Genomic DNA, 12,905 nt, shown 5'->3' with positions numbered 1-12,905 from the left:
TTGCTGCGAAAATCCTTCTGTTTTACCAGAGGTTAAAGTGGTTAAGACAGCTGGACAGGACTATGATCAAATTAATATATATCCTGTCACCTCCTGGTTTCTCAGTGAAAAGCATAGAGGAGTTACCTCTGTGAAAATTTACTGCATTTGACTATGAGAAACAGGGGGAGGAGGGGCTGTGGTTTCTTTATATACCTGCAGGAGGTCAGTGTAAGCAACAGTGATGAAATTCTCTCCTTGAATTTTCAGAGCTGTTTACAGCTCACGTGGTACAGCACCACAGCATGTGTGGCTGAGGATATGACACAAGACTGTTGGAGTCAGTAAGGCAGGAGTTTCTCTGAATCCTTCAGAGAGAGATCAGAATGCAGGGATTGAATTAAAGCCATTGGAAGGATTGAAGTATGTTAAGCCTCTCACACATAAAGCACAGGTAAAGGTTTAGGTTGTAGCATGAGGGAGCAAGTAAGTAAGTAATTGAAATAAGTTTTAAGTGCTTTTAGTGAGTAAAAGGTCCTAGATGCCTGAGAAGTAGTACATGTTCTAGTAAAGGTTGAAAAACCTGCTAGTGTTTCCTTAGAGGCTCCAAGAACCTAGCTTCAGACATAATAGAGTTAAGAATATTGCTTACATTTTTCAGTTGGAACAAGATAGGCCATGAATATAGTCTATACGTAGTCTGGCGTGCTAAGAAACCAGAATTCTAATAGGTTAAGAAGTAGTGATCCGAGTTTGTGTCTTAGCTAGTTGGAAAGTTTCTATAAAAGAATATTCATTAGGGAGAGCTGGGGCTCTATGCCATGGCTTTATGCATTTTGCCATTGCATTTTGTCACTTGCTGTTTACCGTTGCTTTTGTCACTTGCTGTTCGCCATTTGCTTTGTTTTTGCCTATGAGACTGATGTGCTTCTACAATAAATAACTTTATGGCAGCTATTGGCTGCCTGGCTTTTTAAAGAAGAAAATAACCCGACAGTGTGGGTGCCCAAGAAGCACCCAGAGGTCCGCAAAACCTCACACAAGACCTCTCTGATGTTCTGGGGTAATATAAAAGCACGTTCAAATGTTTCAGTTTCCTTAGGCACTGGAAGAATTCTCGATTTAAAGACTATAAATCAAATGCTCTTCCATACTCTAAGCATGTCATTGGCATTCCCTGGAGAGTTAGTTACGGCTTCTTGGTTTCAGGTTGGAAGAAGCAGCAATTTTTTGGGGGGCAGTGTGATTACTTCTGATCTATGCAAAGGGCACAGAGCAGGGAGGTGGCAAGTCTCTGGTGTGTTTCGTGACAGGCTCCCTGTCAAAGGAGAGATGATTATTTCAAAGTTGCTCTTGATACATTATTGCTGCTTGTCAGACTAGGATAGCACATTATTTTCTCATTGCTCGGTGTCATGCAATGACCAACATAGGCCAATGTAAAGCTGTAGATGCAATTACCACCAGAAAAATGTTAAATGGCTGAATTTGTTGAAATATGGTGTTTCTTATTGTCACAAACGTTTTATCTGCTTTTATTGAGTTTCAATTTCTATCGAGTGAGTGAGAGAGCTAAATAGTTGTGTTATCCTATACAGTGTTTCCATTGCCATGAGGTGGGAAAGCATGAAGGTTAAATATCAAATGTGTTTCTTGAAGCTCTAATTTGAAATCCCATCAGGGTCACTTGTTTACTAGCACTAATAGTTAACTAGTGCACAGCCTTTAAATTACTGCTTATTACAGAGGTGCTGTTCACACCACTGTGCTTAAGGACCTGTCAGCATTTCCAGTGGAAAACTCTGTTAACAAAGGCTTATGACTTTCTCATGAATATTTGCTCTGAAACTTGCCAAATGTCATCTCAAGTTAGAAACAGATTATTTCCTTTATTGGAGACTGCTTGACAGGAGTGGGGAATAAATTAGTTTTAAAATTATTTTGACCTCTAGAAGAACTGAAATGTTTCCCCACTACCATACTCTACTGTATTGAAAATCATGTAATTGAGGAGGATTCTGGGGCACTGGGGTAAGGAAAGCATAATACAATGAAAAGAACAACTTACAAGTTGTTGTAGCTTTGCAATGGATTTGGGGGTGGTAACAAGGCACATTGACAAAATTTTCTAGCTTTTGTAAAATATTGTTGAAGCTTTGACTGTTAGACTTTCAGTGTTTTGATACTTCAATTTACTTCTTTATATTGATCTTTTTAATCTCATTTATTTAACCTAGCAACTGACGTGACTTGTGTTTGATTCTTAGCTGTCCATCAATATTTTTGTAGCCTCAGACCTGTAATATAGACAAACTTGGGTCTCATTGTCCCATCAGAAATGGCTTCCCTCCACTGCCTACCAATATCTAGGGTCTGGTCAGATGCTGAGGATGTGAGAGCCATTCTAAGACCTCAGTTTCAGTGCTGTAAATGACACTCAGAATTCTCAGATTCACTGTTATTTTTGGGGAATTTCCTCTTGCTTTTCAGAAAATAGCTGCTTTCTTATGCTTTTCTATGCCACTGATCTATATCCAAGGAATACTTTATTTCTCAAGAGCACAACTCAGAGCTTTTAATGGTGCACTGTTTTATGAAGGAATGACTTTCATTTTACTGTTGATACACTGGGGGATGTTTCTTTCCTTTATTTTTGCATTTCTTTATAAATTTTCCTTGAACAGTAAATGTACCTAGATTCCAATGTTTTAAACTTGCTTAAATTTTTTTTACTTTTTCGAGTTTGACTTACCTGAATACTTCATTAATCAAATTAGTGTCTTCCTTGATGCCATGTGTTATATTGCACTAAAACTGGGCAGATAACAGTTTCAAACTTTCACAGGTATTTAATTTCTTTTTTCTTTTTCTTTTTCTTTTTCTTTTTCTTTTTCTTTTTCTTTTTCTTTTTCTTTTTCTTTTTCTTTTTCTTTTTCTTTTTCTTTTTCTTTTTCTTTTTCTTTTTCTTTTTCTTTTTCTTTTTCTTTTTCTTTCTTTTCTTTCTCTTTTTTTCTTTCTTTTATATTTTCAGAACTCACATTGTGCTCAAGCATACATAAAAAGATTACTGTTGGAGATTTCAATGCACATTTTTGAGAAATCTGTAAATCTGCATTTTGAGAAATAGTTGAGTATGCAGCAGTTCCATATGGTTATCTTCAGCTCCACATTTTGTGATGCATTTTTTTTTTGCTGGAACATATTCAGGTTTTGAGGTACAATATTTCCATAGCACTATTATTCATGCTTTCTTGCTCACAGCTACACTGTGTCTTATTCAGCAGGCCTATGTCTCTTGCTGTCTGCTTGTAGGTGTTAGCCAGGAAAAAAGATGCACATGCTAATAGATTTTTTTTCCTGGAAGAAAATATACAAGCATAAATTTCACCAAATTATTTTTTCTTTATGGAGGGGGAGCATCTATTACAAGTAAATGTAATTTTATCTCTGTATTTTGCAAAGTATTGAAAGAAATTTATGGAATAAATATGTATGCAAATTCACCAAATAATTACTCAGAAATCTGAGTGAAACATCAGTGTGAAAACAAGGTCCAAAGGAAAGTAAATATGACAGCTTTAAAATTAGATTTGATATCTGATAGGAATTGGTATGTAAGCTGGGGAAAGGCAAGGTCATATTCAAAATTAGGGAGTAAAAAATACTGAACTATCAGGCCCATAGCCCTGCATATATTGGGGGTTTTTGACATTAGAATTATTGCAGGGGCAGGAAGATAAGAAAGAAAATTTCAAGAGTTATTTATTATTTTTTATGTACTAAGATATGCAAGAAAAAGAAAGAAAGTTGGAAAAGCGCAATTATTCCTCCACATTATGCATTTGTTAAACTGAACAGGAATGCTCCATGCTTATAGTAAAACAAGTTGATTGTGGATCAAATGAAGATTATAAAAGCTAAAAAGCAGAATAAAAATGAACTGCAGGATGTTGCAATGGAGGCTTAAAAGGCAATGGAAGACCAATCTAAGGTAAAGATGCTCTGAAACATCAGGGCTCTTGGTGAAGAACCTCATTGTTCATCAATATTATGATCTACAATTAGGGGAATATTATTTTAACCCCTTTCCTTCACCATGCACATCTGTGTAGAATTCCTTCACTGGGCTTCTGAACACATCATGCACACTCATGTTGCCCCTGGTCTGAGTGCAAAGCTAACAATGTTGATTCATTGTTGTGCTGATAATGCTCAATTCAGAAAAAAAAATTAACCTTGAAAACTAGTAAATTTATTTTCCTTCGAAATCTTTGTACCACATGCAGATGTTAATTATTTCCTATACGATTTCTGTCATTTAGGTGAAGAATCCATGTGTGCCTTCCATGACCCCAAGTAAGTTGTTAGCTGCAGCAGAGAAACAGGACTTCAGAGGGAGTTGCTAACCTTCACTGACTGGCCTGTCAGCCAGAGAATGATACAGAGCACCTTCAAAAGGTCCCCTAAGTAATGAGCACTAAGGAGGGTTATAATGGGCCCATCATTAGCTCCAGCTAATATTTTGACCTAATGCCCACATATACTACAGGTGTCATGCAGGGCCACCATAGGATTAATCTGCAGGATATTTTGTGGCTATATGATGACAACACATTTCTTCAGCATGTTTCCTGACTTGTAAACATTTATATATGTATTTTATAAAATGCAGGAAAATTATGACCTCTTGTATATATTTTTTAATTCTTTGCTCAACCATAGTCGCCTACAGTTACCAGCAAAAGCAGGTAAATAGCCATATAAAAACCAAAATAAATGGCAAGACATTAAAAGCTTACCTTCTAACAAGGTTGTAACAAAATATAAATACAGCTACTAGAAAAACTCACCTTTTCTCCTGTCTTGTGTTCTTCGTTTAAACTGTTTTTTTGATTGCTTGTTTTGACTCTTTTTTGTGTGTGTGTTTTGTTTTTTTTCTCTCCCATATCCTCTTACTACTTGCAATTTTGAGGAGGATGAAGATATGTGACGTGAAGATGAAGAGGGTGAAGACGTGAAGACTGCTTCTGCAAGTATTTTTGCTGGTCTCCTTTACACTTATTCCCTGCCTTCCATGGGGAGTTCATTTTCATGATAAATAACTTCTTTTACACCTTTCTAGAATGTATTTGGTTTTTATTTCATCAAACTTATTCACTTGGTCCTTCAAAGTGTTGGATATTCTTGCCTTCTTACTTGGTAGTTAAGGAGCCTACTCATTGTGTTTGCTAAGGATCTACCTTCTCAGAAGTTACAGCTCTGCTCCTTCTGTTTTGGTAGTTTCTTTACATCATTTCCTAAGGAATAGCAGTCACTTTATAAGATGAACTGAGTGAACACTTATATCACTTTTATTCTCAACAGATTTAGGCACAAATTCATCCATTTGCTTGCACTCCTATCAGCATTGCATAGACAGTTACAATTCATTAATCTGTGCAAACTGCTGAGTGAATTTCATGTGGCTGTATTTTGAAAGTCATATTGTAGAATACATATATACATATATACAAATATAAAAAGAGAATTCATAGAGTTTTTGCCCAATACTACCAAAAACACATTGAAATTTTATGAACAGCTCATTTTGTAATAGGAAATTTATTATAAGAAAGGACAATATTTGACTGATAAGTACTTATTTTTAAATTCTTTCCACAAACACCTCCACCCTTTTCCCACCCCCACCCACCCCCCTTTCTCCTGACAGCTCCATAATTTTGTATTCTTGTATCACTTCTATCAAAAACAATCACATACAAAATGCCGGGTGTTATTTAAACTTGATAAAGGAACAAATATTATCAGCATTCATGCTGAAACACCAGTTAATTAAAGCAAAAATGTCAAATAAGATGGCAAAATCATAAGTTCTTTAAAAATGACACAAATTGGTAAAAAATTTAACTTATGTTAGTAAGTGGAAAGCCTATTCCCAGATTCACTGAAATACAGAGTGCAGGCTGTATATTTGTGTGTGTGCCCATACGGATTTTTTTTCTTTAAATTATATAACTGTAGATGAACCCAAGTTCCTTTTTTCTCTGGGCTGGAACTTGTTAAAAGACAACACAGACTTCATTAAGAAATGTAAGATGTCAGTTTAAAATTGAAGATCTAAAGCTTACTGTATTTATTACTATCTTTATAATAATTTAACTATGCACATTTGATGCTGAAATCTTGCTAGAAATGAATTCTACATCATTATGGCAATTTAGATAACTTATTAAAGGCGCTATTATTTTGGGGACTTGGACAATGTTAAACTCTAAAAGGCCATTGCAAATAATTTCATTCATTGAGAAACAGCACTTAGTAGAAAAGGGAAGAGAAAAGAAAGTATTTTGGATGACATTTAACTTGACTTCATTTGGGCATGAGACCTTAAAATTCTCATTTGAGCTTACTGAATACAAATCAATGTTTTGTTAGGGTTTTATTTATTTTTTTCTGTTCTTAATGGGTTCTTTTCAGGGACATTCAAGCAATTCAGTGCAGTCATTTTTTTTTAAAGAAAAAAATGAAAACTTTCCTTGAGACAATGATATTCAGTCCTTAAAATGATAAAGTCTGGTCAATCTATGTTTGTTGTTTCTTTCTCTATTGCCACTAAAAATAAATCCTTCAGAAGAACATTTCTTTAGCTCACTTTTTCATTATTTCCAGAGGCAAGAGCTGGCAAGGCAATTTATAATTCAATTTTTGCTAAATCCACAACACCTAATATATATGTCAGGCATTTCAACGGCAGGGTACTTTGGGGATAGGTGATAAATTGTGCTGATTATAAGTGCAAGCTGTTCCTCTAAAATATCATATCCAAAAGAAGGCAAGTATTATTAGGAGAATGTAATGTATCTTTAGAATGTCCAGAAACATAAGAGATAATCACTTCATGTGAATATATTTTCCCTTGAGTTTTACAGCTCAATATTAAGGTTTTACCATGGTTTTGATAGCACTCATCTGAATGGAGGGACCATCATAGGCTGGTAGTCTTTCAGCAGTCACACAGCTCTTAGGCCTGCAATAATTCATTTCTCCCCCAAAAAAACTTTACTATGAAACCCGAAACATGGTCATAATAATTTTCTGATTATGTTGGGGAATGCGAAAAGTCTAAATATTATTCTTTGGTATAATCTCTCCTGATCTTTTAAACAGCTTTTCAATGTTTCCATGTATTTTCCTGTGGGATACACGTGGTTGTTTATTGATATTGTTTATCAATACTGCTGAGCAAAACCAAAAACATTCTTCACAATAATCTTGGTTGTTAAGACAATCTGAAAAAAAGAAAAAAGATATTATGTCTTGGGAACTTTCCTGTTGGTTTCTGCTTTTTAAACCAAAAATCTGTTAGTATTAGAAAGATGAGATCAACGTATCAGCTACAAACAGTTAGAACAAAAAATAGGTAAATTATTGAGATGTGGGGAGTGATGGAAACCTTTTCAATTTTATGTTGTTGGTCTTAATTTAGCTTGGCTGATTTTGACTTAGCTGCTCAGCAGATGCTCCTTGTTTATCTTGCCAACCATAATTTGTATCCTGATCAGACTCTCCGAGGAACAGACCGATTTTGTGACTTTTTTTTTTTAAATCAATTTAGTACTCATCTATACTATCATCCTGTTTTAGGCATATTTCCTTCTCTTTAATTTTTCAGGAAATTGTTTTCTTGCTTTAAAGGCAGGCACTCTTATATTTATTCCTAAAACAAGAAAACATCTTAAAGGAAAGAAAATAAAATTATAAATTTTATGTGCATCTAAGATTAAATAAAGTGTCAGTAATAAAACCAATAAGACATAGAGTAGAAAAAGACAGCTTAAAAAGCTCCTGTTCTTTCTATTTGTCTGCTACTTTTATTTCTCAGTTTCTTTCAAATTGTGTCCTAAATCTTTTCTAGAAGTTCTCCTTATTTTGTATAATATCAGCAACCTTTTGTAGACTCAAGTGCTTCCTCCTTGCCCTCAAACTCTAGTTTTTGTATCATCCAAACTCATTTAATGAAGAAGATGAACAAAATTGGAAAACAAATGATCACTCATGAACCAGACCAGCTTAGCATGCACACTTGTCTGAAAGACTGATGAGATAATACCTGCAAAAGAATGGTCTGCTCTGACAGGAAAAGGAGAACCAATGTATCCAGAACACCCAATAGCTCATCTGGCAGTAAACGAGAGGTCAAAATGTCACTCTTCCAGGCCTGCCCCTTGTGGTGTTAGAAATCTACGAAAGAAGTCCTAATATCTACTCAACAGTATTATAGACATTCTTATAGCATGGATGGGAAATTAAAAGTGGGGGAAAGTATGGATAGAAAAGATACATTCTCAAAGGAAAAATGAAACATTGGAGGAAGATTGAAAAATACCTTGCCAGGAAGTCAGTAAGAAATGGGTACTCTTTAGCAAGAGGCAGGGAGAGGTGCTTCAAAATATTTGAAGAAATAGCAAAGAATAAAATGAGGAAGATTCATGAAAGTGTTTGCCCTCTTATTTTAGTTTTTCCCTTTGAGATTCAAAAATAATTCCTTAAAAAGGGGGATAAGTGTAATTGAGAATTGATTGCTCATGATTGATGATACCAGGCAGGCGTGGTTTCTGTTTGGCTCCTTTTCTTGGGCAGAGAAGGACACTGTGTTATAATACCCTTCTAGATAAAGACATGCTGAAATTTGTAAGGCTGTTAGTTGAACCTAATCTCACACTGGTAAAAGCTGTTACTACAGCAAGTCAGATTGAATCAGCTATTAATAATGCCAAGATGTCATTACTTCCCAAAAGTGATTCTTAGCACAGCTTGTAGGAGAGAATAATATTTTTCATGTTATTAGAAGCATGCGTAGAAGGGAACATTGTCTACTGTATGAGTAGCAAAGTTTTTGTTTTGTTTCTGAAGAGGGTTTTAAAGGGCAAAGAAAAGATACAGACTAGAGAAGTCATCCATTTTCTCATAATTTTCCATTAGGTAAATTAAAATTTGGGCTTCCATTAGTGTAAAATTCCCATTACAGATGTATTCTTGGCCTTGAAGAGCATGGTATAGAAGAAGGTAGGGGCAATGTTTATTTTTGAACATATTTTCCTATGCCCTGACAACACATGAAAGGACTTGTTAGAGTCCTTATGACTTTAATGGGAAAGAATTGAGGCTGGCCTGTAAATATCCTCAAGCCAGTGTAAAAAGTGTAGCTCTCAACCCTCTGGAATAAGAGCAAACCTTTGCTATAGATGCAGCCTTTTTACTATTTTTCTCATTCTTGGGATTTTTTGTGGGTTTTGTGGTTTTTTTTCCTTTTTTTCTGGTGGGGAAGGACATTAATTAGTTGGTGGATTTTGGGGAATGTTTATCACATCTTTTGTGTATGAATTTAAACACAAAAATTTAGAATTTGAATCACTGATGTAGTATTTCTAAAATTTCTCTTCCTTAGAGGGTTGAAGAAGACAGAAAAGTTGTATGCTTTTGTGAGTTTCAGGGACCTTGAATATAGGTAAAGCATATATTTTGATAATGAAATATAGATAACTATTTTCAAAATAAATACAAATACAGGTCCTCCTGAATATTATACTTGGTAAGTGAAGTGCTAAAATTATTGCCAATTTCTATGTGAGATTAGGAAAGACAATTTCAGACTTCACACAGGGGCCAGACTTCCCTAATTACAAGAGTCTGTTTCTATACACTCCCTAAAATAAGAATAATTGAATAAAGATCCAGTTAATTTCTTTCTTTTTCATAGCAATCCAGATAGTTTAGTTTGACTTTCAAAGGATTTTGCAGAACCATCCTATTGGTGCTCTTTAAGAGATGGTAATATAGTCTAGGAAGCAATGGGTGAAGAAGACAAGACCAGCATCTGAGCAGTGTGATGGAAATGCCAAGGTGCCCCTAAAGTAATCCTTTGGCCTTTACATACTTTTCTGGTAGAAAGGAATGTACATAGAGTCTGGATCCACCTTGTTTTCTCTAAATATGGGCAGATGTAAATCTCATCTCAAAAAATGCAATGAGATTTTTTATGAAAGAAAGGTCTTCAGCTGATGTCATAGGCCTGAAAACATATGGTAGGATCAAAAAAGTACAATTAATGATATCTTAAATTACTTCAAAGTAAATGTGATTTGTTTTTTTTAAATTAGTTTAAAAGCTTCTGTGAGAGATATTCTTCTTGGGTTCCTATTACAACCAAAAATTGAAGAATAAACTGAAATTGTATCTGAACACAGAAAATCAGGAGCTCGCATAGAAGGTGGCGCCCCTATTTTGTTGCTAAACCAAGGTATTTAGGGTTGAGATTTTTGCAAGAAACATTTCAGAGTCTGCTATCATTAAGAGCGTGCAAAGACGGAAAGATAACAAGACAGTACTTAATTTTATAATTCAGAGGAAATTTTAGCAAAGTTAATATAAATAGGGACCTTGGGCAAATGGAAATCCAGCTTTCAATTACTCTAAAATAGATTCAGGCTCATTCGATCTAGCTGACACTTTGATGTGTTTAAATCCTTGCAGACGGTATGTAAGAGCTGAATCCAGGCCAACTACACCTCCTCTGTCCTTGTGAATGCAGAGGCAGTGCTATCTCAACAATAAGAGAACCAGCTCTTTCAAGAAGGAAATTTGTAGATATAACATGAACAGTGGCTGTCATTAAAAGTCAAATGACTACTTTTAGATGTTGGTGAAGGTTATCAGAAGGGAAATACAGCACATTAGATTATGCAACCTACTTTCAGGATTTTGCTGTGTTTTCTTGTTGGAAACAAAATTCATATTGTAAAGGAAGACAAAAGACAATGAACATAGTATTTATTTTACTATATTTCAACAGTAATTTCATAATGAGAGGTATCTTTAAAAGTATAAATATTTCCCATTCCTACAGTTAATATCCTAAAACTGCATATCTTCAATAAGCAACAAAACAAATAGTTTGCATATCAAAGTATTTACAAGATACCAGTAACAATAAAGTTTGTGCTCTCAACAAATTTTTTTGCTGTGAACTGGACACAAAAAAGTCAGGAAACATGAGGAAACCCGAAGACAGTATAATTCTAGCACTTGGTTTTAATTAAAAACTTTTTCTAGACCTTAAGCCACATGTTACTTGTATATATTATCAGGATACCGGAAAGAAGAGAAATTTCACTGTGGCTTGTTAACCCAATATTCAAGGCAGTTCAGTTAAGAGAAGGAGAACAAACAATAAGTGGGGAAGGTTGTGAAATGCAGGTGAAATTCTTTCAGTGAAATCAGAATGATGGCACTTTGTAGCATGGGATTCTGAAAACTGACCAGAGGCTCTGTAAGGAGAAATTAATCATTTTTTAAATTTTCATAACATATTCTCTTAAATGTCTAAAACATCAGAACCAGCTACTTATTAGATCTAAAAAGTGATCAAACAGTTCAAAATTCAATTTTTCCTGAAGAAATAAAGGTAACTCTTTCCCTGATGAATGAAGGTCCTGTGTAATGTGAGGTTTTTTAGCTTTTTGTTTCTACACAGTCAGTGAAGTTCAGTGTTAGTATGTCAAGTTGAATTTGCTGATTGGAAAAAAAGTAAAAAACGATTTAAAAATTCTGTGATTCATTCAGTGTATCACGGCACTGTAACTTATTCTATAAATATTCCAGTATATAATGCAGGACTGTAGCCAAATAAAGTACTCTCTGATCGAGTTGGAAGTACCTTGGAAGGTGGATCAGCTGAAAAAAATGTTATCTGAAAAAGGATTGACTTCCAAGGCTGCTTGTGAAATAGCTTTAGCAATGAAATATGTGTTAGAACAAGAAAGGAAAACCACCAGATGACAAAATGGGATGGATAAAGTGCATGACACAACAAAACAAAAAGCTTTCCTTAAAACTCCATTGTCATAACATATTCCTTCACTGGGTCCATGAACAAAACACTTCCCAGGAAGTGCAGTGCAGGAGCAGGAGGTCGATGAAAGTTATAGATGGGGAAGCAAATGCAGCTGAGAGGTTCAGAACGGGGTATAGAGCACAGAGCTGTGAGTCAGAGCAGCTCTGAGCACCGTGCTGAGCACAGGACGGGAAAGTGCACAGGAACAAGCATATTCTGGGACTGAGCCGAGCTGAGCACAGCTGAAGTGTTCTTACAGACAAGCTACTTTAAGAAAAAAAATGATGTCACTCTTTTTACATTGCAAAAATGTAGGCCAGCATACCCTCCTGATGGGGAGTGCAGATACAGTGATAGGGCCAGGAGGGCTATGCTTGAGGTTAACTGAATGCCTAACATGTGTGTCCAAGTGGGAGGAAACTGTGGTGAGACAAGAAATGAGAGAAATAATTCATTTAGTGTCTGGCATGATGACTGTGAATTTCTTTAAAGAAAATTTCTTTATATTGTGTAGGTTTGTGGGCTTTTGTGTCTTTCTTTACTGCCGCTGGAAAGAAGTACATCTCCTTGCTAGGACTAAATTATGATCACTTCAGTTGTGTGACTATTAATCAAGAGAAGGCATTTGCAAGCCTTTCCCAGCCACATATCCTTTGAGGGTTTTGAAAGCTATAGAATGCAGTTTGTTATCTGTCACTGTGAGGCTGTGCCAAGTTCCATGATGCAGTGAAAGCAAAGTCATACGCTGCAGCTGACACTTTCCCACTGACCTCAGCTCATTGCACTGCATAAACAGAAGCTATTACAAGTCAATATGGCTCTTTCTATGCTGAAAGGAGTGCAAGAAAGCTTTCCACGTTTCTGCAAGGTTCAAAGCGAACAATGTGCTTTTTCTGTCACATCAGCAGACGAGGCTGTCATATCCTCAGTTCACCTCATAAATAATAGGCATAGAGGACAGTTGTATAAGGCTGCAGTTCAAAAGGGTTGTAATCTGACAGCACACTGCCTTTCCTTGACATGCTCACCTTTA

The sequence above is a fragment of the Sturnus vulgaris genome, chromosome 4 (genome assembly GCF_052056855.1).
Source record: "Sturnus vulgaris isolate bStuVul1 chromosome 4, bStuVul1.hap1, whole genome shotgun sequence".
NCBI lineage: Eukaryota > Metazoa > Chordata > Aves > Passeriformes > Sturnidae > Sturnus > Sturnus vulgaris.
The sequence above is the reverse complement of the archived record's forward strand: the minus strand, read 5'-3'. Positions refer to the sequence as shown.